General features: G+C 40.2%; 1 protein-coding gene across 1 annotated transcript in view; it reads left to right on the forward strand.

Moving 5' to 3' along the window:
• The first annotated feature begins 398 nt into the window (after positions 1 to 398).
• Positions 399 to 25,580, forward strand: part of IL1RAPL1 (interleukin 1 receptor accessory protein like 1) — a 1,364,460-nt gene continuing 1,339,278 nt past the window's right edge. Inside the window, exon 1 of the mRNA XM_083172527.1 lies at positions 399 to 1,301. The gene's annotated coding sequence lies outside the window, so the exon portion shown is untranslated. The remainder of the gene's footprint in view (positions 1,302 to 25,580) is intronic.

A 25,580-nucleotide genomic window follows, 5' to 3' on the forward strand; every position in this document is an offset into this window, starting at 1 on the left:
ACAGTTCAGACAGTTGGAACAAAGAAGGGATCCCATAGCAACAGTATAGCATATATTTGAACTATCAAATGAAGTAATAGACAGTGCTCAGAGCTAGGAAACGTAACTATGACAATAAAAGCATTGCATGTGCCTGCATACTGCATCTTCCAGCCTGTATGTGTTTCATTGTGTATAGATTGGCCACAATGAATATAAACCTAAACATTTAACAGACAAGACACACAATGAGTGCACTTGTTATCACAGACAGCAGTAGCTAATCCATTAGACTTTACTTGATTCCATGTAAGGCTTTCCTGTTTTAATTCTGCCTTCTAAACTGGAGGGTGAAAAGCTGTAGCTGACGATTGGCTAGTACTGAAATATCCATTGGGTGGCAGTAACAGTATCTTTTTTATGACTTGCAGTTGCAGCAGGCTGGAGAATGCATTCAATCAAATGAGGAGATCTTATTGAAACACTGGATTCATTTATGCATTGCAGTTCTCCCCCTTTTTCTGTCTATCTGTGTCTCTCTATTACCTCCCTCCTTGTCCCCCTCTCTCCTTTCTTTTTCCTTTTTTTTCTGGATGGTGGCTGTTAATCAAGTTTCATTATTACATGGTGTTCACTTGTCATCCTTACTGGAGATTAGCATCATTCGGGAGCTAACAGGCAACTGATTTTAATTCCTTCTCTGTTTTAACCTCCTCTATCTTCATTTTGGGAGTACTAAGACCCAGGAGACACCCTCACCAACAGCAGGAGTTCTTTCACATAGCAGTACAGTGCACGGAAAACCCCATTGGATCTGTTATTGCAGGATACTTGTGAAATATACATACACTGCTTCTTCTCTTCTTTCTCCCCTGGTTACATCTTGCATATGGAGAAATCTTATATATATAGTGGGGCTTTGCTTTGAAAGGCTGCAGATATTTCCCTTCCCGTTGATAACAGACTTCTGTGGCTCTCCCTTCTTTTCTGATTCCAGTTCTTTTTTACCCTTCAATTCACACCTGGATTGGATCTTCGACACTGAACATTACTGGGTACTTTGAGAGCAGAAGCCAGCTGCAACATCTTCTAAGGTATCCTCAGCCTGGATGGAATTATTCTGCATGGTGGTGGTGAACTTGGCACTTGTGAATGGGGATCCTCTTCCTGATTGCTAGCAGAAGAGATACATATATATTCTATATTTGTAAACATATATCAAGGGGATTAAAACAGTGGATCTGCTGACTAAGCGTTGTGATGACCAGCTATCACCTTGCTGACTGATTCCAACAGCAGAATATTTCGGACGACCGTGCTGGGTAAGATCATTTTCTGTCTAGAGAAAGCTTGCAGGTGTCTAACTACTGAAACTTGGGTGCTTGTGGGGGAAAAAAATAGGACATCCTGAATGCTGCAGAGCATTAAACATATTGGAAACGAACAGGAAATCTATATCTGCAGATTACATGTTTCTGCTGATGTCTTTTGTGATCAGAGCACACTGTCTTTCTCTGCCATATACGATATTACTGCTGCTGATTATACAGAATTAATATCTATATTCAGGGTTAATGCAATAACTGCAGCTGGCCAGTTCTACATATAAGGTGCAAACAGAAAGCAGATCATTCAGACACAACAGAGTTTGGATGCAGCTTTATTCATAAATGGGATTATTATTTTTATTTTTGTAACTCTGATCATTAGTATCTGGTGCATTGATCAGAGTATCTGCAGCAACCTGCATGGTCTTCACACACATATACGGTATATACATATATATCTATGTATTCACCCTCTGCTTCTAGTGTGCCATTTTTCTACTTAGCAGGAGGTTAAATTACATTAAGTGTATTGGTATAGATTGATATGCAATTATTTCTGCAGAATCTGCAAGAGAATAATATAGCTGCAAGCAGTTGGAGGAAAAAAATAGCACAGCACAATGCCTGGCTCACAGAATCAGTTTTAGACACAATCTCTGCTCTGTCAGAGTCACTACAGCAATGCTGTCAATTAAGATGCATACAGTACATCCCATGGAAAAAACATTCTGATACTGTATGCAGATAATGGGGATGTCAGTACACAAGCACCACAAAAAAAATGGCTCAGGCAGTACTAGCAGATTGATTTAGATAGAGTGCACCATAAGTTGGGCTAGTGACTTCTACTGGCAGATATGGATTGAGAAAAAAAAGTTTTCTAGATATTTTATAACAATATAGTAGTGTGATGACTATACCAGTGATCATCTGTAATGCTTATCAGAATGCACTATAAGGGTAAAGTTTTATGGGAACTAGAAGGGGTACCCAAGGGGATCTCTGATCTTTGTTGCATTACATCTATTGTGAGATTTAGAGAAAGGGGGAAGGAACACTGGTATGTGACTATATTACTTCTCTAAAATGGGAATATGGACTGCATTAAGAATGGATTATAGAAATAACTTTACCTTTGAAAGCTCTTGTCAGCAAACTAGAGATGAATTGACAGGGAAAGTGGGAGTAAGGAGGAGGGAGAGTGAATCTGAAGATGAGATTTTGCTGCATTTCTAATTTTGTGTGCCATGCATTGGCACCAGCTTTCCCACAGTATATAAATTATACAGGTCAGAGAGTTGCTAAGAAAAGCAGTAGGTTTGCCCACCACCTAAGCAACTTCTTCATGGCTCCAGAACAGACCAAGTGGAACAGCTAACAAAGGTCCCATTGACAGGATCAGCCTGCAGTTTTTGTCAAGGTCACTGTTAAGGCCAGTGTCTTAATACAATGTTTGCAAACAATGCTGTGGGGTTAGGGAGGTACTGAGAAAGCTTATGAATAGCAACAACTCCCACAGCCAAACTAAAACTACTTTCCTTGTGTCTTTATTTAGTCACTGCAAAATGGGGCTCCTGGTCAGTATTCATGACCATATATGACCAAGTCAAACAACTTTGGAAGAATTGAATACATTAGAGAGTACAGGTTGCCAGCTATTTTGTGAAGCCTTAGAAAAAACAGTTTATTGTGAAAAAAATAAAAATAAATTGTAGACTGAGTTTTAGTTACTTTATCCAGGACAGCACAGGACAATATTTTTCCAGTTTACAAGTTGTATAGGTTACTGAAAAGGCATAGAGCACACATAAAGACAACAATCAAGACAATCATAGCCTCAATGGCTCCTAGTTGAGGACAGATACAATAATGGTGTGTGTTATAAAACTTTTTATGAGACATTTATACATATTTCCATGTTATCTTTAGATGTCCTAGCTTCTAAGGGTTGCAGTTCATTAAAAGATGATTTGGTTCATTTTAGTGCAGTAGCATATGTATATACTGTAAGGCTGGTAACGTCTTGGGTATCTTATTAGCTGTACGTTGCATAAAGCTAATAATCCTCAATCCAGCAAAATGGTTCATGGGTGGAAAAAAGAGGCAGATGTCAGGTGCTAACATACAGTATCTGTGGTTTAGCATCCCCTTCCTGTGTCCTATAATTAGGATAGAAGATGGATGTCTTGTAAAAGCAGTTTGTCTGATATTCCTTGTTAAATATGATAATGAAAGAGAATATCTTTACCTACTCACAATTAATTGCATTTTAAAACAGCATAAGATGGCCACAGATAAAGACATGAATCCAATACTTTTGGTGTACAGTAGAAAGTGGCGATAAAGTCTATGAATCCAGCATGTGAAAAAATGTAATTTAATTATTCTGTGCTCATCATAAAGAGATCATTCCACCGTGATATATGTTATGGGAACACATTCCAAAGAATGGCAAGCTCTTTGTCATAAGTGATATGAATGTGCTTCTGAATGTCAGGATTTAGCTGCTACAGTAGTTCTTGGTGCTGATTCTGGAGGAAGCAGGACTCCAACACATTACAGATGGAGATGAATGTATTGCAGCATTTATCTGGCTTGAGGCACCCAATCAGTATTAAATCGTTATAGTTTAAAAAAAAAAATAATTCTAGCCCTGGCCTACTGGGTAATTTGCATCAAATATGGACTGCAATATGCACTTAAGTATGCTACATATTCTCATTATGTATGCAAAGAAGAAGTTACATACAGGATTATTTTGCATGTAGTGTTTTTGTTGCTATATATAAATATATACAGTATATATATATATATATATATATATATATATATACATAAACAGGCACATGTAGATGCACATACAACATACTGTATCTGCAATGTGTTGCATGTGCTATATACAGTAATTCTGTAAAGCTTGCCTAATGCTTCCATCCTTCAGGGGTCAGAATAGCACTACAGCTGCAGTACTGTATTTATTGGCTTCATCTAGAACCATGTTTTAATACAGTTCATTTACTGTGCGTAGTTTAGATTTTTATTTTTATGTCCTTTATAGATAACTACATTCCTTCAGCAATGTCGGTACCCTTGATCTTACAAAAGAAAGATAAAACAATTGACCAAGTGACATAATACATGACACAGTGATGCATTTTCTAACCCAACAGTATGTACATTGTTCCAAAAATGGTGTGTAGCTTAGAGACATATCTTCCTGGATGCAGGATGTCATTTCCATTCTTCTTCTGAGTTTCCATATAATGAATGTGCCTTAGAATAATGTACAATTATATTTGTGTTGACAGTTTGGGGGCTATTTCTCATTGTTAAAAAAAATGTCAGAAATATAATAGGGTTTTTGATGCAAATTGTATTCTGTTGCTTTTTAACCCTTTAAACCAGCTAATATTACTATAAGATGGTTTCTGTAATAAGAAAAGATGTATTGCCAATGAAACATGCTCTGTATTCAGCATCCTGGAGTCTCTATGATGGGGCCTGTGGTAAGGGATTTATAACAGGTTTATTAATCCTCTGCAAAGAACTACACAAAATGCATTTTTCCTGATACTGGCAAAATGTGATTAAGTGATTACGTGATCAAAGCACATTATTTTAGAAAACCAGTTTTAGGTCAAGGTACAGTAGAGTGGGCATTTCCTGTTTGGCTAGCTTTAGTTCCTTGTTTTATATGCAGTACATTCAATATTGTTTTCATTGTGGTTCTTTACATAACATATTTACTTTTTTCTAACCGTGAGGCAGATTTATCAAGCTTGGTGAAGAGATAAAGTGGAGATAAAGTGGAAGGAGATAATGCATCAGCCAATGAGCTATGCTTGAAAAATGAGTTGATTGGCTGGTGCATTATCTCCAATCTACTTTTTCTCCACTTTAACTCTTCACCTGGCTTAGTACATCTGCCCCAATATTTTTTACAGTAGCTCAGATTATATGGGAACGTATTAAAGTAAATTCGTCTCATTTTTAAGGTAGGCTTTGCTAGTCATATGTTCAGGGGCATCACAACCATTAGCCAACCAAGTACAAGGCCTCCAGTGGTTTTCAAAGGTTCCCAACATCCTCAATGAGTGACATCAAATTCATCCAGGGTTTTAACAACCACTTTGATGCCCACATTCCATTTTTTTTAAAGGATAAGCAGTCAACAGCTACCTACGTGAGAAGATGTTGGCTGTAGCTTCTCAATGTGTTGGTGTTCAGCTAGGAGTGTGGCACTTGGTTTTGTTGTAACATTTCCACTTTTAGGACCAAGTAGCAGAGAATTGCCACCACCCATACACACACACACACACACACACACCAACACCACCTTCTAACTGCTAAGGTAAGAAACAGTAGCTGGCTCCAATGGCTGAAGGTGAATGGAGCGCTGCCCGCAGAGTTTATGCCAGTAATTCTTTCATTTTATTTATACCATGTTAGACCCATATATAGTAAGGCACAGTAGATTCAGATTCAACACTTTAGGAACATAATAATTACTAGGTTTACCACACTGTCCGTTTAAACTGGGACACATGAATTACACAGGTTCTGTGGCTGAATAAGACAGGTGAAATGCAGGCTTGATGTCAGCCAACCTCCGAACCTGTGTAATTCTCAAATGTCTCGTTTAAAGGGACAGTAGTGGTTAGTCTAATAATTACAATGATCTAGAGTAACAAGTAAGATTGCCTTAATTTCATGAAAACTCTATGCTAATGATGCCCAAGCAGAGTAAGGATTACTGTAGATTATTAAACATGCCCATTTCAACTAAAGTGAACTATCATTTCACAATATATGTAGCTTTATTTTAAACTAGGAATTTTTTTTCGTATGTAATACAAAAGAGTGGAAAATTAAGATGGAGAATGATGTCTATCACCTTGTATGTGAGGTCATTGGATGACTAAATAATCGGGGATAAGTGGACTGTCCAGCCAATTTCATTCAGTTGCATTCAGGCCAAATTGAATTATTGTAATCTAATCAGATCTGCAATTCAGGCCTAATTGTTCATAGATCTGATTAGATTGTAGTGATCCAGTCTCATAAATTTGTAATGTATGTAAGATAAGGCTGTGATTTGTCAAGCAGGCCTAACTACAGTGCTGTATTCTTCTCTCATAGTAGAGTTTGTCTCATTTAGACTGATGGCAAATCCTAGCACTATCACAAGGTACTATATACCCATTTTGCTTATCACCATAAATATGTTGCCACTGCAACATAAAGGGCCGTATTCAATGTGGCCAGAGAGGGAGTTAAACGGTGGGGATCGCTGAAAACAATCAACCCTCTCCGTATGTTCCGAGGGAATACTCGCTGTCATATGACGGCAAGGATTCCCCCAAACAGCACTGCTCGTATACGTAAGAGAGTTAAAGAGTTGAAAATTTGCACTGTTGCATGCACTATGGCGTGTTACAAAGACACATATTTCCTTTATAGAAAAGCAGATAGATTAAGCTCTAAGGGGTACATTTACTAAGATGGGAGTTCTATTGAAGATTGGGTGTTGCCCATAGCAACCAATTAGATTATTTTATCTTCTAGAAGGTTCAAAATAAATGGAAAGGTTGCTTCCCATTTCCAATAGAAGACCCATCTTAGTACATTTACCCCTAAGTGTTCTATTACTTGTTTTTGTCATAGTGGGTTTTGTAATGGACATACAACCTTGATAGTAATTGAAATGCATGCTATGACTGGAGTATGACTTGAATTTAATTAGCTGTAGTAATGCTTAGGATGAAAACCCTCTAAATCCTCCAATTTATGTTACGTTATTCATAAACTGCATAATGTAGTTCTGCCAGGTTAAATAACAGGGTTATTATCCAGGCGTCTTGATATTATATGAATGAAAACCAGTATTGGGGCAGATGTATTAAGCCTGGAGAAGAGATAAACTGGAGATAAAGTGGAGATAACATGGAAAAGATAACGCACCAGCCAATCAGCTGTGTTTAAAATATGACAGTTGGGATCTGATTGGCTGGTGCGTTATCTCCTTCCACTTTATCTCCAGTTTATCTCTTCACCAGGCTTAATACATCTGCCCCATTGTGTGATACTGTGGAAGGGAATACAGTTTTACTGTATATTGATTTCCATGATATACTCTTTAAATATGCTTTGTTTCTATTGATAAAAATTCCATTCATAAACACATTTACAATGTACACTGAATAAAAAAATTTACAAATCAAGTGCTTGTGATGTGCTCCATCGCACTGCATGTACAGATGACGGAGGATGCACGGGAGCGCCCATTGTCAGCAGCATAGAGCACACCCACTGGACTATATGAACATTTTGACGTTCCAACCAATCAGAAAAGACATTTACAACCAGGTGACTGTTTGTAAGGATATCACAGCTATAGACAGGGTCCCTGCAGTGGAAATATATGAAAGAAATATGCTCCCGTGACTCCAAGATCAAGAAAGCAACCATCAAACAGAGCAGATTCATATATTCAAACAGAGCAAATTCCAAGGTGGCATATAGTGTAAGAACAACTGCTGCTTAATTTCAGGCATATCTCAGGATGAGACTCAGGCTCCTACAGTTAATATTGTTTCAATACCAGCATCAGACCACCAAATTTAGCACTGCCAGCATATTTACAGGGTTATTTCAATATATTTCAACTATATACAAATAGATCAAGACAATCTATTCAATTTCTTGTAATTAGATTTTTTGTTTGTTTTCATTTTGTAGAATATAAGGTGTAGATTGTTGTACAATAGTAGGAAGTATAGTAGTGTTGCAAAACCAGGTTTATCAAAGAAGTAAACTAATGAAAAGTCTGCACTATCAATAAATATGGGTAACAACACAGAAATACATCCGTGACTGGAAAAAGGCAAAGCGGTGAATAATAAGGCTACAAAATTAAGGAGTGTATATGCTGAAGCATACAAAAAGTGGATGGACTAAATTACCGGTATTAGATTTTATTTTTTTTACAGTATATAGCCACTTAAAATGTACCAACAGTACTCTAGAGGATACACATTTCAAAATAGGAAACTCAAGTATATTTGCAGCAGGAGAAGTCTACCATGAACTTTCAATATTAAAAGTGGACAAGATAAATAGTGGTATACAGTACATCCAAGAGTATTAAAAGAAATCTGCACTTGAAACAACATTAAACAATACTTTCTGAAAGGTTATTGCACACGGCCCACCATCAGTGTCAGTGATTATCGGTATGCCCTATTTATTAAGAGGGCTTTCAAAGATATCTTATCCTGTTGTTATGCCATGAGTTTTTGGATACGTAGTTTATATCCAGTCTTTCGTTACTTCTATCAGAGTTGTGTTACCTATTTAAAAGATACCTTGATGAGCTAATCTCTCATTTACTCATTGTGGGATGGGGTATGCAACCCTCATAGTCCAGTTGGACACTTTACGGGAGATGTAATAAGGTGAGAGAATCAGAAAGTGGGAGCTTTTGTAAGAAATCTCCAGTTTTTCTAAAGCGTCAATCATTTACACACTTAAATGATTGCAACTTTAATAAAAACTGGAGACTTCTTACCAAATCTCTCACTTTCTGATTCTCTCACCCTGTTATATTTCCCCCTCTAAGTGCTTTGTTCTGTTGCCATTCTCTACGTCAGGGAAGGTAGACCTGTACACCTCTGTCAGAGACAACAAGAGAATCATCCTGTTTTCAGCACCATCTTGAAGACATATTCCCATCTGACAGTACTACACATTTTTGCTTTTTTTTTTTTTCCTGTTCCACAAGCCCAGGACGACACAAATTTATATAGAGGAATACGCTTTTTAACATAAGACTTAACTAAAATAAATCCATCACAACAATCAGAACAAAGTACAATATTAATTATATTATCCTTCTATCACTATTTTTGTTTTTTTCTACTTCCTATCATGGTATGTGGATTTTCTATACCTATAATTTTTCAATGCTCTAACTGTGAAAAAAGGAGTGCCACATAGTATGCAACACCTGTTCTATATTCTAGTTTATATTGAGGGGTCAGGGGATGGGACCCCAGTGTATATACAGTGGGCAGTAAGCCAAGTACCAAGATTCTCAAATCCTCTGGTAAGAAGAGTGTATATATTTATTATTTTTAGACATTTCAATTGTAAAGCACAACAGGATATGCTGGGACTATATAAGTAAATGAATAAATAATGCAGTCAAAACCTAAAAAGCATGGGATTTGACTCGTAAAAAGAACCATATATAATCCAGCATATATCTAAAGTTTTTTTTATAAATGATTTGGAGATGTTACAGTACAGATGGAGCCATCCGCATTTAGCCCTTTAATAGGATTAAGTGAGTACTAGGATTACTCTTCTAATCCCCTACTGTATTGTTCTATGTATTGTACTGCGGCTGAGAACAATAGGCCTTGGATATCCATGGCTCACCATGGCTATCCAGAGACGGCTAGATGAGGATGGCTCCATCTGTATATCACCACCTAGCCCCATATATGTACAGTATATAGATAGATAGACAGACATAGATATAGAGGTAGGCAGATAGATAGATAGATACATTTATAAAAAGGGTGTGTTATAATGTCATAAATCCCACTAACATGATTGGCTACACTAGATCACATGATTTGCATTATTTTCTAACGACCACACACCTGAACAGATAAACACCTCCCATAGTAACCGTACACTTGAACTTCTTCCATCTGTTACTAAAAGCTCATCAGCGAGCCACAATACTGTCACTCCACAACCGTAAACTATTTAATAACAAGAGGATAATATGAATAAGATGGATAAACCACTTTTGAGGTTTGCCGTCATGTTCTGATATATGTATACACATCTTCAGTTATTGAACACACTCACCTGCACATAAAGGCATCTGCATTTCAGAGTGTGACCACACACTAAGAGTGCTATATGCAAGATAGCTAGATATAATAAATATTATTGATTCCACAACCACCACCTTATAATTGTTAGTACCACACTAAAGAATATTTTCTTCACCTAGAATTTGACATCAGATAAGGACCACATGGCCCATCCAGTCTGCATTTTAGGGTCCGGGGCTATAGTATTAGGATTAGGGAGGGGTTTGGGTTTAGGGTTAGTTACAATATTAGGAATAGGGTATTATTGTTGCTTCACAGGGCCAGATGTATCAAGCTTCAAAAGTGAAAAAATGTTGAGTGATAAACAGCCAGCCAATCAGCTCCTACCTGCCATGTCACAGCCTGTGTTTGAAAAATGTCAGGAAGGAGCTGATTGGTTGATTGTTTATCACTCTCTATTTTATCACTTTTGAAGCTTAGTACATCTCGCCCACAAGGGTATTGGGGTTAGTTTCAGGGATGGGGTTAGGGAAGTAGTTTCCAAACTGTGTGCTGTGGCACCCTGGTGTGCCTCGGGACACTTACAGGAGTGGTCCAGCCCTATATCAAATTATTTATGGTCCTTGTAATAGGCAAAATCAGTTCTGGTGGCTGCCAATACTAAAATATATGAACAAACTAAAATTGAACATACTGTAAGGGTGACACATACTGTAAACACAATTTAATTAATTGCATATTGCTTTCTGAACTTCTCAATTCAAAACATAAGTCCCTTAAGTTAAAAAAAAAGCAATTAACTCATCCAATGGTCTCCATTGCTCCTGACGTTCTCCCTTCCATCTTCCCAATGGGAAGTGGGCTTCTGTGAAAGTTGGTGGCTGCTGGGAACTGTAGTTTTTCCAGGTGCTGGGTCACACACAAAGGCAGGTCTCATGTGCACATTGGGAGTGGGGGAGTGCATACTCATGCACACACACACACACACACACACACTCAGACACACTTAAGCACACGCTCCCTCAGTGCCAGATTAAGGTCCACATGGGCCTGGAGCCTTACTTCCTGGTGGGCCAATTGTGCACCTTGGCAGGACGTGACTATTGTTTTGTGGCTGTAATCTACAGAGGGGCATAGAGCACCCTTTGTACTTGTCAGAACATTGTATTTGTAAATTAAATATACACAGGGAAAACTCCTTTCTCAATGTGTTACCTAATGATAACAAAAGCTATACTGCTTGGCTAATGAATTGAATTACTGATACAGCGAGAACAATTGCTGATGTGCAACCCATGTTTACACAGATGCAATAGATGGAATCTTAACAACCTATAACGCTTTGGACCTTGTAAAATTGCCTGCAGTCACCATACAAACTGAGTGCATTTTATCTCCATGGCCCCTACACTTTGCAGCTGTTGTAAAACAGACAGTAACAGGGGTAAATCAATACAATCACAAAATCAGTTACAGCTGTAATTTAGATTATCATGGTTACACTGATGAGCAATAGAGAAACAGGAATTTGCCATATACATTATTAAGGCTGCTTGAAATTCTTAACCTAAATTCTATTTTCTCCTTCAGAGATCGTGATGATTTATAGAAATGTATTTTTAAAGATTGGAAAAAAGTAAACTAACAAAATCAGAAAGAGGTGATATTCATCAAGAGAAATAGGTTTGTGTTTCATGTGGTAAAAAACTCAATAGGTACAAATGATTTTATATTTGTAGGAACACTACTTATTTTTTATGTCTTTTTTATCTTTCTGGACGTTTTGGTAATTGTCACAGTGTTTTTTTTATATTATAAGGTTATTATCAATCAGCTCATGTCTCTTTTTCAAAAACAAATGTAAATAAAGGTAGAAGTCCAACGTTCTGCGCTAGAAGCAGCTAGAAATGGAAAATACTGCAAATGGTGACCCCGCACCACAAGAAAATATGTAGACGTAGCAAAGGTTTATAATGGGTGCAATGTAGACAGTGCACACCGTAAGAGTTTTGTGCATGCGTAGTAGTGTCTGAGCCCTCTAGAGTCTAATGGGCTGTGCACTACAGCTGGCCAGGAGAATGGAGGAGGTTGCACACTTATTAAAGCGTCTTTGCTCCCATTAATGAATCGCATTGGGGTGTGAATAATCATACCCATAGGCGAATCTAGAATTATGGTAATGGAGGGTCACAAATCCAAATTTACAAGCAGGGCGTATCTTTGCTCGGCAAAGCCGCGCAGCGAAAAGGGGGCATGGCCTCATGGTCCGGAGGCGTGGCATCACAAAATGGGGCGTGGTGTTACACTTTAGACCACACACAGTAATGCCCAATTACACATTTTAGCCAACTCCGTAATACCCATTACACATAAATCAACATGCCGTAATGCCAATTACAAATAAGGCCACACACGATAATACCCATTACATACTATATAACCAAAACGTTATGCTCATGACATATTTGACACATAAGTGCCGCTTACCTACGTGGGTACAAGGGGGTTCTTGCTCTATGCCAAGGGGGCTTCATGCTCGATGCCAAGGGGGCTTCATGCTCGATCCCATGGGGGAATACATGTCTGTTGCCAAGAGGGAGTGAAATTGCTCATTGCCAAGGGGGAATGGAATTGCTTGTTGCCAAGGGGGGGAGGGAACTGCTTGTTGCCAAGATGGGGAGGGTTAGCTCGTTGTCAAGGGGGGGAGGGTTAGCTTGATGCCAAGGGGACGAGGGAATTGCTAATTGCCATGGGGGGAGAAAATTGCTCGTTGCCAAGGGGGATGTCATACTACTGCACCTAATTTAAAGAAATGACAGCCGGGCAGAGAGAGCTGTGTTCTGCCCGGCTGTTTAGTCTAAGGAATTGCTTGTTGCCTAGGGGGGGGGGGGGATGTTACACACCGCTGGACTTACCTAATTGGAATAAATGACAGCCGGGCAGAGAGAGCGATGCACGCTGCCCGGCTGTAGTCTCTGCAGGCGCATCAATATTTTTAGTTCTCGCACTGGGGTCAGGCAGCCAATCAGGAGCAGCTTTCAATACCACCAATGCCGCTCCTGATTGGCTGCCGGCGGTCCAAAGGGAAAACTGAAAATGTCAATGCCACTGCTTAGAGACTACAGCCGGGCAGCGCACATCGCTCTCCACCCGGCAGTCATTTCTTTAAATTAGGTGCGTCCAGCGAGCAATTCCTTAGATTAAAAAGCCAGGCAGCACACAGCTCTCTCTGCCCGGCTGTCATTTCTTTAAATTTTAAGCGGCTGGTGGTCTAATGGGTGGTCCGGTGCACCCCTGGACCACCCCTTAGATTCGCCTATGATCATACCTGTGATGCATATGTACTCAGCAATATAGATGAGGGAGGACTTTTTATGCAGCTCTGTTGATATATAAGCTTAGGTTTATCATTGGTAGTTATGTTACCTTTTGATTGAGAAATGTTGATAAGAATGCTTTTAAAGTTGTGATGCTTTTAAGCTCAGAAATGTCAGCGGCATATAAACATGTATATATTGTACTGGCACTGAAGAGAAAATACTGCAATACAGTATCTACAACACAATGTACAGTACCATCACTACAGGCAAAAATGCATTACAATACTTAGAAGTCATGCGAATGGCCGCAGAATGGCCTATTCATGTCTATTTTTACTACACTGTGTGCGATTTGGCCAGCAGCAAAGTGTATTTAATGGCATACAACTAGATGAAAAGTTTATATGATATGTGCTTATTTGATATATATATACAGTATATATATATATATATATATATATATATATATATATATATATATATATTGCGTAACCATACTCCTTTACTATTGAATCACTGACCACACACCTATCAATACTTATATCCAAATATCGGAAGTGTCAGGAACAAGTTTAATGATTGTTTTATGTCTATGAAAGTATGCTTTTATTGTACAGCACAACGTGTAAGATTAATAAGGCACTCTGGTTCTGAATGGGTGAATGTGAACTAGAATGTGGACAATTGATGGCAGAGACTTAAGGCACATGTTACCTTTAGTTGTAAGGTATGAGTCATAAATATAATTACAACTGGTATTATACATATATACAGTACAGTAGGTGTCTATAAGGATACACATCATACTTTCACAGCATGAAACAGATGATTCACTAAAGCATAGGTATGAACAATGATTTCTACTAGTCCAATTGTTAACTTCAAATCCATATTACCAATTACACACTGGGGAAATGTTTAGAAAGCAGTGCTGTATGAATATTTTCTTGTACCGTACACTTCTACGGTTCAGCATTGCCTGATGAGGGGATATAGTTGAGTCAAGCCAGGTTAAACCTACATGATACAGAAACTCAAGGTGTGAATCTATGGGCTTTCCCCAGCTTTGTAAGAGTGAGCATACTTTCTCCATACTTTTGTACAGCTACGTTTCATTTAAACTTCTTTATGCTTGGTTTGCAATAATAAAAAACCTTAATGGCTAAATCTGTGCCTAAGTGAAAATTCAGTTTTTGTTGGAATATTAGAAGTTACAGTATACTTACTCACGGGTTGGGATCATCTGGTCTACAGCATGATGGTCGACAGTCATTAGGTTGACACCATTAGGTCGACATGGTTCTAGGTCGAAAGGTCATTAGTTTGATAGGTCATTAGTTCGACGGGTCATTAGTGCGACAGTGTCTGGGTCGACAGTCAAAAGGTCGACATGGGTTTTTCACAGGTTTTTGTCCCGAATGTCAACACAGTCGACATGGACACAGTTTAAAGTGCACCACATGCCCTGGCATCGCTCGCTGCGCTTGCAATAATTCCAGCACGGAGCCTCGCTACAGTCGGCACACTGTTTTATTCTCCCACCACGCCCTAATGGATGGTAGGGCATGAAATACTGCCTGTCGGCACATGTCGGCTCAAAAAACTGTGAAAAACCCCATGTCGACCTTTTGACTGTCAACCAAGCGGTACAGACATACCCAAGTTATGCTCAAGACCAGGGCTGGGCAACACCGGCCTCCAGATGTTAGTGAACTACACATCCCAGGATGCTTTGCATTAGTTTTGCTATGTGGCCATGCTGAAACTGATGCAAGGCATGCTGGGATGTGTAGTTCATCAACATCTGGAGGGCCGGTGTTGCCCAGCCCTGCACAAGACTGTGAAGTGCGGTCGCATTGCAAGTTTTTTTTCTGCACTTCACAGCCTCGCACATTTGCACTGGTGCTTACGCGCATGTGCTGATCTGCAAAAATCACAATCTGCTATTTTTGGAGATCTGCAGGGCTTCTTAAATTATCCCTTATGTCTTCTATTTAACCCTTTGAGTGCCAAGTGAATTTGGCAAAATACAGATGGAGCCGCTCTCATTAGAGCGGCTCCTTGCAATAGAATCGCCATGCACTGTCCCCCGCCCCTCCACCAGGGTCTGACAGAATGGGGGGCGCATGCGCGAGACGCTTGCATGCCCCATTCTGTCGGAAGATGCTCCCCCCCTTGGTTGCTGGCACTCCCTGCCTGTCTCCCTGAAGAGGAGATGGGCAGGGAAGCACCTGGTCCCTGCTCCCCGCCGCCTTGCTGACGGGGACTCGTGAGCGATTGAGCCGCTCGCGCATTCCCTGTCCGCCCGCGGCATCTCCATATGTAGGTGTTAAAATTGCCAAACAAAATTTTTTTCATCATAATGACCTGTAAGAATTACCTCATATACGAAATATAATCTTTTTTTCACACATTTTTTTTTTTAATTTATATAACAAATGTGAGTGTTGCTGACATTTTTAGCAGATATTTTGAACATCTCTCACATAGATGTTGGCACGCAAAGGGTAAAAACCAAAAGCAAATGTGATATTTTATATTCTTGGAGGAGGTATTTCATTTCCATATGCTTCAAGTGTTCAGAAAAACCCTGCAAAAAAAAAAAAACAACAACGTGACTTCTCAGTGTGGACGAGGAAGTATTTTCCTCCAGAAGATATACAGAGGCTGAATGCAGTAAAGCTGTGCCTTGTGGCATATTACAAAAATGTGTTGGCCTTTACTTTCAATATGAAGATGATAAATGCACTAAACATTATGTCTGATGGTTATAGATAGCAATAACATCTTATCCAATACTGGATGCAGGGAATGACAGCTGCAATGCCTACCTGTATTTTATCTGTGTTTTCTAATGTAAATATGTGCTTTTTAATACATGGAGAATGTAACAAATGAATTTGTTAATGTTATTTCTTTTTTTTCTACATTGTAACAATTACCTAATCAGGCATTCCATCAAATCCCAGTTATGCAATATCATGCATATTGTGGTACCATATTGTGAAGTCAGTACAGATGTGAGATCTACAATGGGATTCAGAATGTGGGTCATGCAGGAGCTGCATAGTTGCAGCTTCTGTGTTGACACTTGAGTCTCTGTTTACTAAGATCTGAATACATGTGTAATTTATTCACAAAGCGTTCCCAGGTGGGAATACTAATTAAGAGTGGAAAAAGAGGGTTTATAGTGCAGAAAGTAAACACTCTAATATACGAATAAAAAAAGCATAAACTACGTATTCATTGTTCAAAATGTTAGTCTACAAATTTACATCAACATGGTAAAATCAACAATGTTCCATCATCAATACACACAGTGTATAAAAATAAACACACAGAAGCCTCTCAAATATCTGATTTGAGATTCCTTTTTATTCCTGTGAACACCAAATAATTTACGCAATATGGACTGTAGCAAAACATGAAAACCAAAATTATTTTAAAGGTAAGAATAGAATCACTGAGTAAGAACAGTAAATAATGTACAAATTGCCTGCAAAATATAACGATTAAATAAAATATATTATATACAGTACTGGATCTAGGTAGTTACTACCATAGGTGCAAGGGTTGCAGCTGCTATGGGGCCCAGAGCTGATGGGGGCTCATCTTTACTGTGCAATTTCTATGTGGTATATACACTTATCACCATTATTTGGTAAATAAGGGCCCTTACAAACTGTGCTATGGGGCCTACAAATATCTAGTTACGTCCCTGCACTGGATACATTTTTGGCCACTAAGGGAATCAGATAGATATGAATAATACCCTTTGTGACTGCTGCAAAAACCCAGGTTTTAGCCAGGGCAAGCAGTAATTTCCTGTGTCGTGAATAGTGTGAGTGAAATTCCTGGGTGTAATGCCCCTGTAATTGCAAATGGATTTTTTGCAGGGTAATTCTTGGAATTACACAGGTGCCCACCAGTGTGAACAGGCCCGAGCCAGTTTTTTCACACAGCATGTGATTGGGGAATGAGATCAGGGGACACGTGGAGGGATGAGGAGGGTCTGAAGCTGTTGGCTGTGATAGGGGATGAGGAAATAAAGAAGCAAGTGACTGGCATTGTTGAATCCTTTGACATATCAAAAATACTGTCTGCCCATGGCATCCATAAAACCCAGCATGGATGCACACATTATGTCAGTCATTCAGATTTTTAGGCACCTATTAAGCATTAGGACCTTAGACAGCTGCCTATGTTATCCTCATGGTAGTCACACCCTATTGCATTTGGCTCATGATGTCATTAGCAGCCATCATCATATTACTTTCAATATCGATGACACTCATTTATAACTAACAATATATGTTTTACTGTAACTTCTGTTTTGATTTATAAAATTGGTATCTTCTGTCCGTCAAATAGCACATTTCCGTATAATATTTTTTATGAGATCATGTTCAGGCACTGGAGCGCCCAAGGCAGGGGGGGGGGGGCGCCCCAGTGCTCACCTGGTCCACGGAGAAGGAGGGGGGTGTGGTTGTACGGTGGACCAGCTTCTGTGCTACACAGTAGCCGGGGGAGGGGGGGTGTCGGGCGGCTGGTACACGGAGGGGGTGGGTGACGGGCATGCATCGGACCCGACTACTGTGCTAAACAGTAGCCGGGGGAGGGGGTGCCGGGGCGTGCTTCGAACCCGCTACTGTGTTACACAGTAGCCAGGAGAGGGGGGGTGTCAGGTGGCTGCTACACGGGGGATTGCTCTGCTTGCGGACTCACCCCAGCCTGGCGAGTAACTCCACGGGGGGGGGGGGCGGCAATGGCCGATGCGATGGTGACAGGGATGGAGGGGGGGACAGCTGCTCCAACTTCCACCCTCCAGTGGCCTGATTATGTACAGTCATTGGATGAACAATGAAATATGGAGCAGTTTATACTATAATTAGTGCAAGTCATACATTAGCATCAATATTCCGCGATCCCTTAATTCACCTATCAAAAACACCAATCCAGCATCTGGCGATGATCAGCAAGCCATTGGGTAATCCAGAAACTCCTAGAAAATTTCCAGATTTGCCAATTCCATTCATATTTAGGTCTGATTTGCAAATCTGTGAAATTAAACATGTTGTATTGTTCACCGATCCCCTGAACATGACATCAGCAGAACTGGAAATTGGAGAAACCCATCTCAGATGTATGGACCACATAACCTTATCTATTTGTCTATCTTTCATAACATTTGTGAACTAAATTATAAAACTATAGTCAACATTCCATATTAAAACATAAAAAAAAAGAATGCTAAAGCACAATTTAAGAACTGCTGTACGGAAATAATGTACGGTTATTCCATAAAACTCATTTTAAAAATATATCATGCACATTTTCTTGCTATATGACCAAGCTGGTTTCTTAATCCCATAAACAAAGACATCACGGTTCTGTATCATTAATATCAGATGTAGTTCAAATACTATTACACTCTTTTCTAGCCTTAAGCAAATTGGAAGGATAAGTCTGAGTCAAGCCTAATCCTCAAAAAAGGTTTATAATTTCATCTGTGATAGCCAGTAGAAATGAACAGAAAATAAACACATTGAGGTAATGCTAATGTACTGCAGTGTTCAAGAAAGAAACTATACAATTTATTTTATAATGGATCTGAAAAACAAGCAGTACTTAAGGAAACATTTACGTGTTATCAATGGTAAAAAGGAAAGCACAATCAGTTTATGCGTTAGGATTATTTCAGTGCCCTATTCATCCTAAGAATAGAAGCCAACTATAGCTATACATTAGCTACACTATATTGTGATTTTGCATTAATGATTTAATTAAACATTCTAATATAAGGATAATTGATAGGTATGAGAAAAGATGTAGAGGGCGCTGTAGGAATTCCCACCACCTTATTGTGTGCTCAGGTTTCAAGCAAGTAGGTAGAGTAATAATTCAATCACATTTATTAAAAATACAAAATGTATGACATTTACAAATTCATATTCTTGTGAACCGCATGGAAACGACCCGACGCGTTTCGTCTCCGAAGAGACTTCCTCAGGGGTACACGGGAGAATGCGGTATGTTGTAAAAACAATCTTTTAAAATTCTTTGTAAGAGTCAAACAGAATTCGGAAAGGACTCTGTAAAAATTCCGATGTAGACAGGCCTTCAATAAGGGCCCTTTTGCAGAATGGGGCGCTGGAAAAAGGGGAGGAGTGTACCAGAATTTGGTGAGCACAACTGAACTCTCCTGCACCTTTTCCAGAAAGAGGTTCTCTAATTGATAGGTATGTTTACAAAATAGTAATGCATGCTGTCAGATCATCTAATGCTGTGTACACACGGTCGGCGGGCATGCTATTCAATCGGGATTGAATTGCACGGCAAGCCATGAGACACGCATGCAATTTTGACTATATAGTACAGATCTGTACTATATAGTCATTGCAGCCCTGTCTATCTGGCTTCGATTTGTGCTGTGCAGGAGCGCCCATCGGGATGGAATCGCAAGCTTAAAAAACTGTTCGATCTACATGCGATCTGCATGTGATCTTAATGCGATTTTGACTATATAGTCAAAATTGTATAGGTAAATGTATGAAGCTTGGACAAGATGTATCTATCCCCATAAAGAACGTTACTGTACGTGCAAGGTGATAGTGAACCAGCCAATCAGTTCCAATATGTAAATTGACAGTTAGGAGTTAATTGGCTGGAGCATTATCACCTTGCACATAACGATCTTTACGGGGATAGATACAACTTTTCCAAGTGCCATACATTTACCCCAGTGGGGCAGATGTATTAAGCCTTAACAAGAGATAAATGCAAGGGTGATAAGGAGAGATAAACGTCCAGCCAATCAGCTCCTTACTGACTTTTTTCAAACACAGGCTGTAACATGGCAGTTAGCAGGTGATTGGCTGAACGTTTATCTCTCCTTATCACCCTTGAATTTATCTCTTGTTAAAGCTTAATACATCTGCCCCATTGTCCTTTAGGGCTGATTTATCAAAATGAACAAAATTCATTTTTTTTTTTTAATTTTGTGCTTTATTATACGGTAGCAAAATGGCATTTAAACAAATGTATTTTGCTTTCATGTATTTCATTGTGTAGTACATAAAGCTTTAGACATCCTCATGCCAATAGTTTAAGTTATGAAAGCTTACAGCAACATCATGAGTGTCTTAGGAATCTGTTATGGCGCCAGCACTCAGTTATATCTTTATTAGTGACATTACGAATGGTCAGTAGAGGAACATATTACATGCCTCTTTACAGATGACACAAGAATCTGTGCGAGGTTTAATACTCCACAGGGCATGTAAACCAAATAATCATTTGGATTTCTTGCAAGAGAGAAAATGTGAGGCAAATATAATTTAATATAAGTCTCCAAGATAAAGCAACAGAATGCAAGATTAATAATGGTATAATGGAGGAATATCTTAAAGCTAAGACTACAACTAAATGGATCAGTAAAGCCATTTAGATTGTACAATAGAGAGATGTATTAGCAAAAGATGAAGACATGGGTCACAGAGCAGGACTGTCTAATCATGAAGAAGTTTGGATGATAATGACAGACAAGAAAAAAGAATAGATTGCTTGCAGAGCAAGGGCATCGGTGTGGCACATATACTAGGGACACAGAGCTGGATGTATCTTATCTTATCCTATGCTATTTTTATGTGTAACTTTCTTAGCCTAAATTATGCCAGATATGTATCAAACCAAGGATGGCTCAAGGCACAGGCTAACTAGGCTAATGCCTGGAGTACCGGAGCCTTGAAGGGTGCAGCTATGATACAACTATAGCTGCACCCTTCAAGGTGACATAAAACAGAGAAATGGGTGCTTTGTACTGCTCCATTGGCCAAGGAGGAGAACTTGAGAGTTCCCAGGAGGGAACACTCTGTGCCGCGTCAGCACATGGCAGCAGTGCCGGAGCCCAGCTACAGGGAGTAGGACTCCCACTGCAGCACGCAGCAATACTGTAGGTCATCTCTGGCCTGCTAATATGGGAAGCTAGAAATGGGCAATGGAGGAATAGATACCTTAAGTGGAGCTGCTGCATTGGGAAAACCATCCAGAGTCCAGAGAGAACCAATTCAGGAGGGGAGAGTATGCTTTAAGAAGTGAGTGGTGACAGCATGTAGCCTGAGAAACCACTGTACCTTGAAGAACCTACTGAGCAGTGAATGTAAGCTGTGTGCTGGAGAAGGGTAAGCACCTACAACGACTGTCAAAGAACTGGTCAACAGAATGCATGGACCATCTTTGTGGGCACAATCATGAAACTCTGGGCAGACTCCAGTGGCCTCCCCCTGTCCATCCATCAGTGAGCAAATGCACCGGTGAGTGTGAAACTCGCCAAAGGTGTTCAGTCTGGGGGTTTGCTCATGCATCCTCGGGGCATGGGGAAAGTGGCCGTCTGAAAAGTATGTATAGACTTATATTAAATAATTTGATGGTCAGCCACCATCAAATGATTTCTCCTCCGTGCCTCCGCATGCAAGCAGATGTGAAAGCGTACACATCTGTTTGCGTGTGGGGATTCGCTCAGCGGGGGGGGGGGCTTACATTCGGTGGGTAGTCTGCTCCATCTCACAAATACTCTCTAAAAATTGTATAGAAATGGTAAAAGATTCACATTTAAACTTAACTTGTCCTATTGTCATTGATTACAGTGAGTACATACGGTATTATCAGAGCCCGTCTTACACCAAAACAAATAGGGTCTAATGCAGGCATGTCCAAACTATGGCCCTCCAGCTGTTATGCTAAAACTATGGCAATGCATGCTGGGATGTGTGGTTTCACAACAGCTGGAGGGCCACAGTTTGGACATGCCTGGTCTAATGTAACAGGGTGTGAGAATCATAAAGTGAGAGATATTGGGAGGGTTTTCCCATTTATTAAAGCTGCAATCAATTACATGGCAAAATCAACCTGGTTTTGCAGCGCAAATGACTGCTACTTTTAAAAATGGGAAAACTCTCCCAATTTCTCTCACTTTCTGATTTTCACACCATAATGCATTTGGCCTTAATGTAGATCAATTGACTGCTGGATGGAAGGCTCATGAAAATCGTATCTTCCTCCAAGCCTCCCGCATGCCCCCACATGCCCCGGCATCCCCCGTATCTTCCTACCCCGCCGGTAAAAATCACGGGAATTTTCTACAATGGGGAGGGGGGCTTGATGATGTAGGGCTTCATCCTCGTCCCCCTAATGGCAGCTGAAGGTCTCCTCTCTGGCCTTCTCCCTAACAGAGACATTAAATGACGGCTAGTATGGCTTAACCTGGTATAGAAGCCCCATAGAAAACGTTTGTAAGGGCCCCCTATGCACCACCCATTGCTAAAAAAAATGTATACAGTATAACGCATGCATGTTTGGCCGGGAAGCTGGGCCCCTCTCAGCTCTGGGCTCCACAGAAGCTACATTCCCTGCACCTATAGTAGCTACACCCTTTTTGTCCCAAAGAGGCCCCTAGAGGGCTAAAGCAGTGCAAATATTAAAGCTCAGTGTGTGTGTCGCATTAGATCGTAGTGCCATTTGATTTTGTATATATAATATACATTTATACTGTTATACATGTATACATATGAGTATTGTGTTTAAAATAGCCCAAGTATTGAAGTTACAGGATATAAAGTCAATCCAAATTAAGAGCATTTTCAACTGTTCTGAAAATGCCTCATGGTTGCTTTATACATGTCCTCCTGATGATGACAAATTCCTCTGCAGTGTAATTACATTTTCTAGCCCTCCACACATCTTTCACAGTAATGGAATTTCATTTTTTTTCTTTTAATTCTGGAAAATGCAGAGTGTGTCAGGAGAGGCCTTTTCGGTTTATCTATGAGCTTGTAGGTTCTGAACCTTTCTTGGTCCTATTTATTTTTCTAGTTAAAGTGATTTTTTTTTTTCTTGCCATATACCATAGCTAATAAAGCTGTTGCTTTTCTTTCTGCAGACTAATCCCTGACTGTAGTTAATGGGTGCACACACACACTCTCACTGTCCTATGCCATGCATGTATGCATCAAGGAAATAAGCCCTTATTCACTCGCAAAGGCAAATTCCTTCTCAAATGGACAAAACCATGTGCACTGCAGGTGGGGCAGATGTAACTTGTGCAGAGAGAATTTAATTTGGGTGGGGTGTCATCATACTATGTGGTATCCAGTGATATCAAGGTGGACTTCACATAAAATATATCTAGCCCCTAGTGTCAGTTAATTTTTCAGTTTAATATAATTCAGTGTTCAGTTCTGACTGTGTTGTTTTTTTTTTGTTTTGTTTTTTTTTAAATTCTTTATTATTTTTCATTGTTTTCTCAAATCTTTCATACATCGTTATCAATTTTTACATTTAGGCATATATTTTCATAGGAATTACAAGTATTTTGTTGTATATACATATTTTTCGAATCTTCATATGGTAGCATTTATACATGTACATATTTCAGTTATATTTTATATGTATACCTCTTTCCTTTTCATAATATCAAGTAATATCGTACAGCATACATATTTTCCATAAATAAATATCAGGAGATGCAATCATATTGGGTCGGAATTATTTCTGATTTTTGTTACTTTATTTGGGTATGGGGTTAAAGTGCCCTGACTGTGTTGTTTTAATCTATCTTTTGTACCGTTAGAACTTGGAGCCAAGATAAATAGATCCACAGTATGTATTAAGTATGTTTCTTTTAGCATGATCTGGCACCCTAAACTACCAAAGATTATGGGGCAGATGAATGAACCAGCGTTAAGTGCAGAAATGCACTTAACGCTGGTTAACTGGAGGATTACGTTTTTCCTAATGTTTCACTAGCGCACCTAACGTGCGCTAGTGACAGCCTGCCTAATTATGCTTGGTGGGGTTGTCACCTGCAATCCCCCCCGTGTTTAGCGGCCGGGGCGATGTATTAACAGCCGCCCAGGCGTTAAATCGCCCCGCCCGCTTCACCAGCCCAGGGCTAGCATTGTCCTATCCCCCACTGCGGGGACAACGCTAGACCTGCTTCTGGCTCGGGCTGCGCTGGAGAGCTCATGGTTTTAGCCCATTAGAGCTGGCCGGGGGAGAGAGGGAGAGTGTGCATGCGCGGGGCGCCGGGGGAGCCGATAAGGAGAGCCATAAATGCTGAACATAACGGCTCTCATTATTGGCTGGGGGTGGGGATCATACATCTGCCCATAACGCGTGCCCACTTCTCGACGTTATGGACAGATTCATACATCTGCCCCTATGTCTACATATCTATATCCAATTTCAATTACAACCCCGGTTTCTAAAAAACATCACCAATACCACAATATTCATCACAGTGCTTCTATATGTGAATTACCATATGCCTGCCCTCTGGAAGATGCTGAAGGGGAGTTTGGGGTGGTGTGATTTTGTTGTCCTTTCTGTACTGTGCCACAATCATCACTATTGTACAGAAAAGGCCATCATGGTCCGATGTACTTTGGGGTGTTTGAAAAGGCTGGGAGCCCCCATGCGAAATGCGTCAGCCGCACAGTACCCCCATTCATTCCTTCCCATTGGGGACTGCGGATTACAAAATCTTGTAAGGGAGGGAGAATAGAATAGGTGGCAAGCATAGCGAGCCACCGGGCGCGCAAGGTGCTTTGTTGCACTCACCATTCTGTCTGAGTCCAGCCAGTCGGGATCCCAATGTCGGGATAAAGACTGTCGGGATAAAGACTGTCGGAACCCTATGAATATATATTAAATTATTATTTTTTTTTTTTTTTACACAGAGCAGCCAGCAGGGGGCCGGAGCTCTCGAGCCGCTCATTAGATATTCATATATTCACTGCATCCGATCATTACATATGCACGATCGGGTGCAGTGAATACTGGGTCCCCCCGCAGGCTATAGGAGGGGGCAGCTTGTGCTGCCTGGGTCCCGGGGAGCCCACCTCCCCTCCACATATGTTCTGGGGCAGCCAGGGAGACTTTAATCTCCCTGGCTGCCACCGTCCCCCGGCTCCCTGCCAGCTCCCTGCCGCAGACGCTCGTCGGCGAGTCTTAACCACATTAAATAGTGGAAGCAGGAGTGGCAGCGAGCCCTCCGGAACAGGGCGAGTGCATGGCGAGAGAAAAAATCTCTCGCCATGCACAGTGAA

The sequence above is a fragment of the Crinia signifera genome, chromosome 2 (genome assembly GCF_055691185.1).
Source record: "Crinia signifera chromosome 2, ASM5569118v1, whole genome shotgun sequence".
Taxonomy (NCBI): domain Eukaryota; kingdom Metazoa; phylum Chordata; class Amphibia; order Anura; family Myobatrachidae; genus Crinia; species Crinia signifera.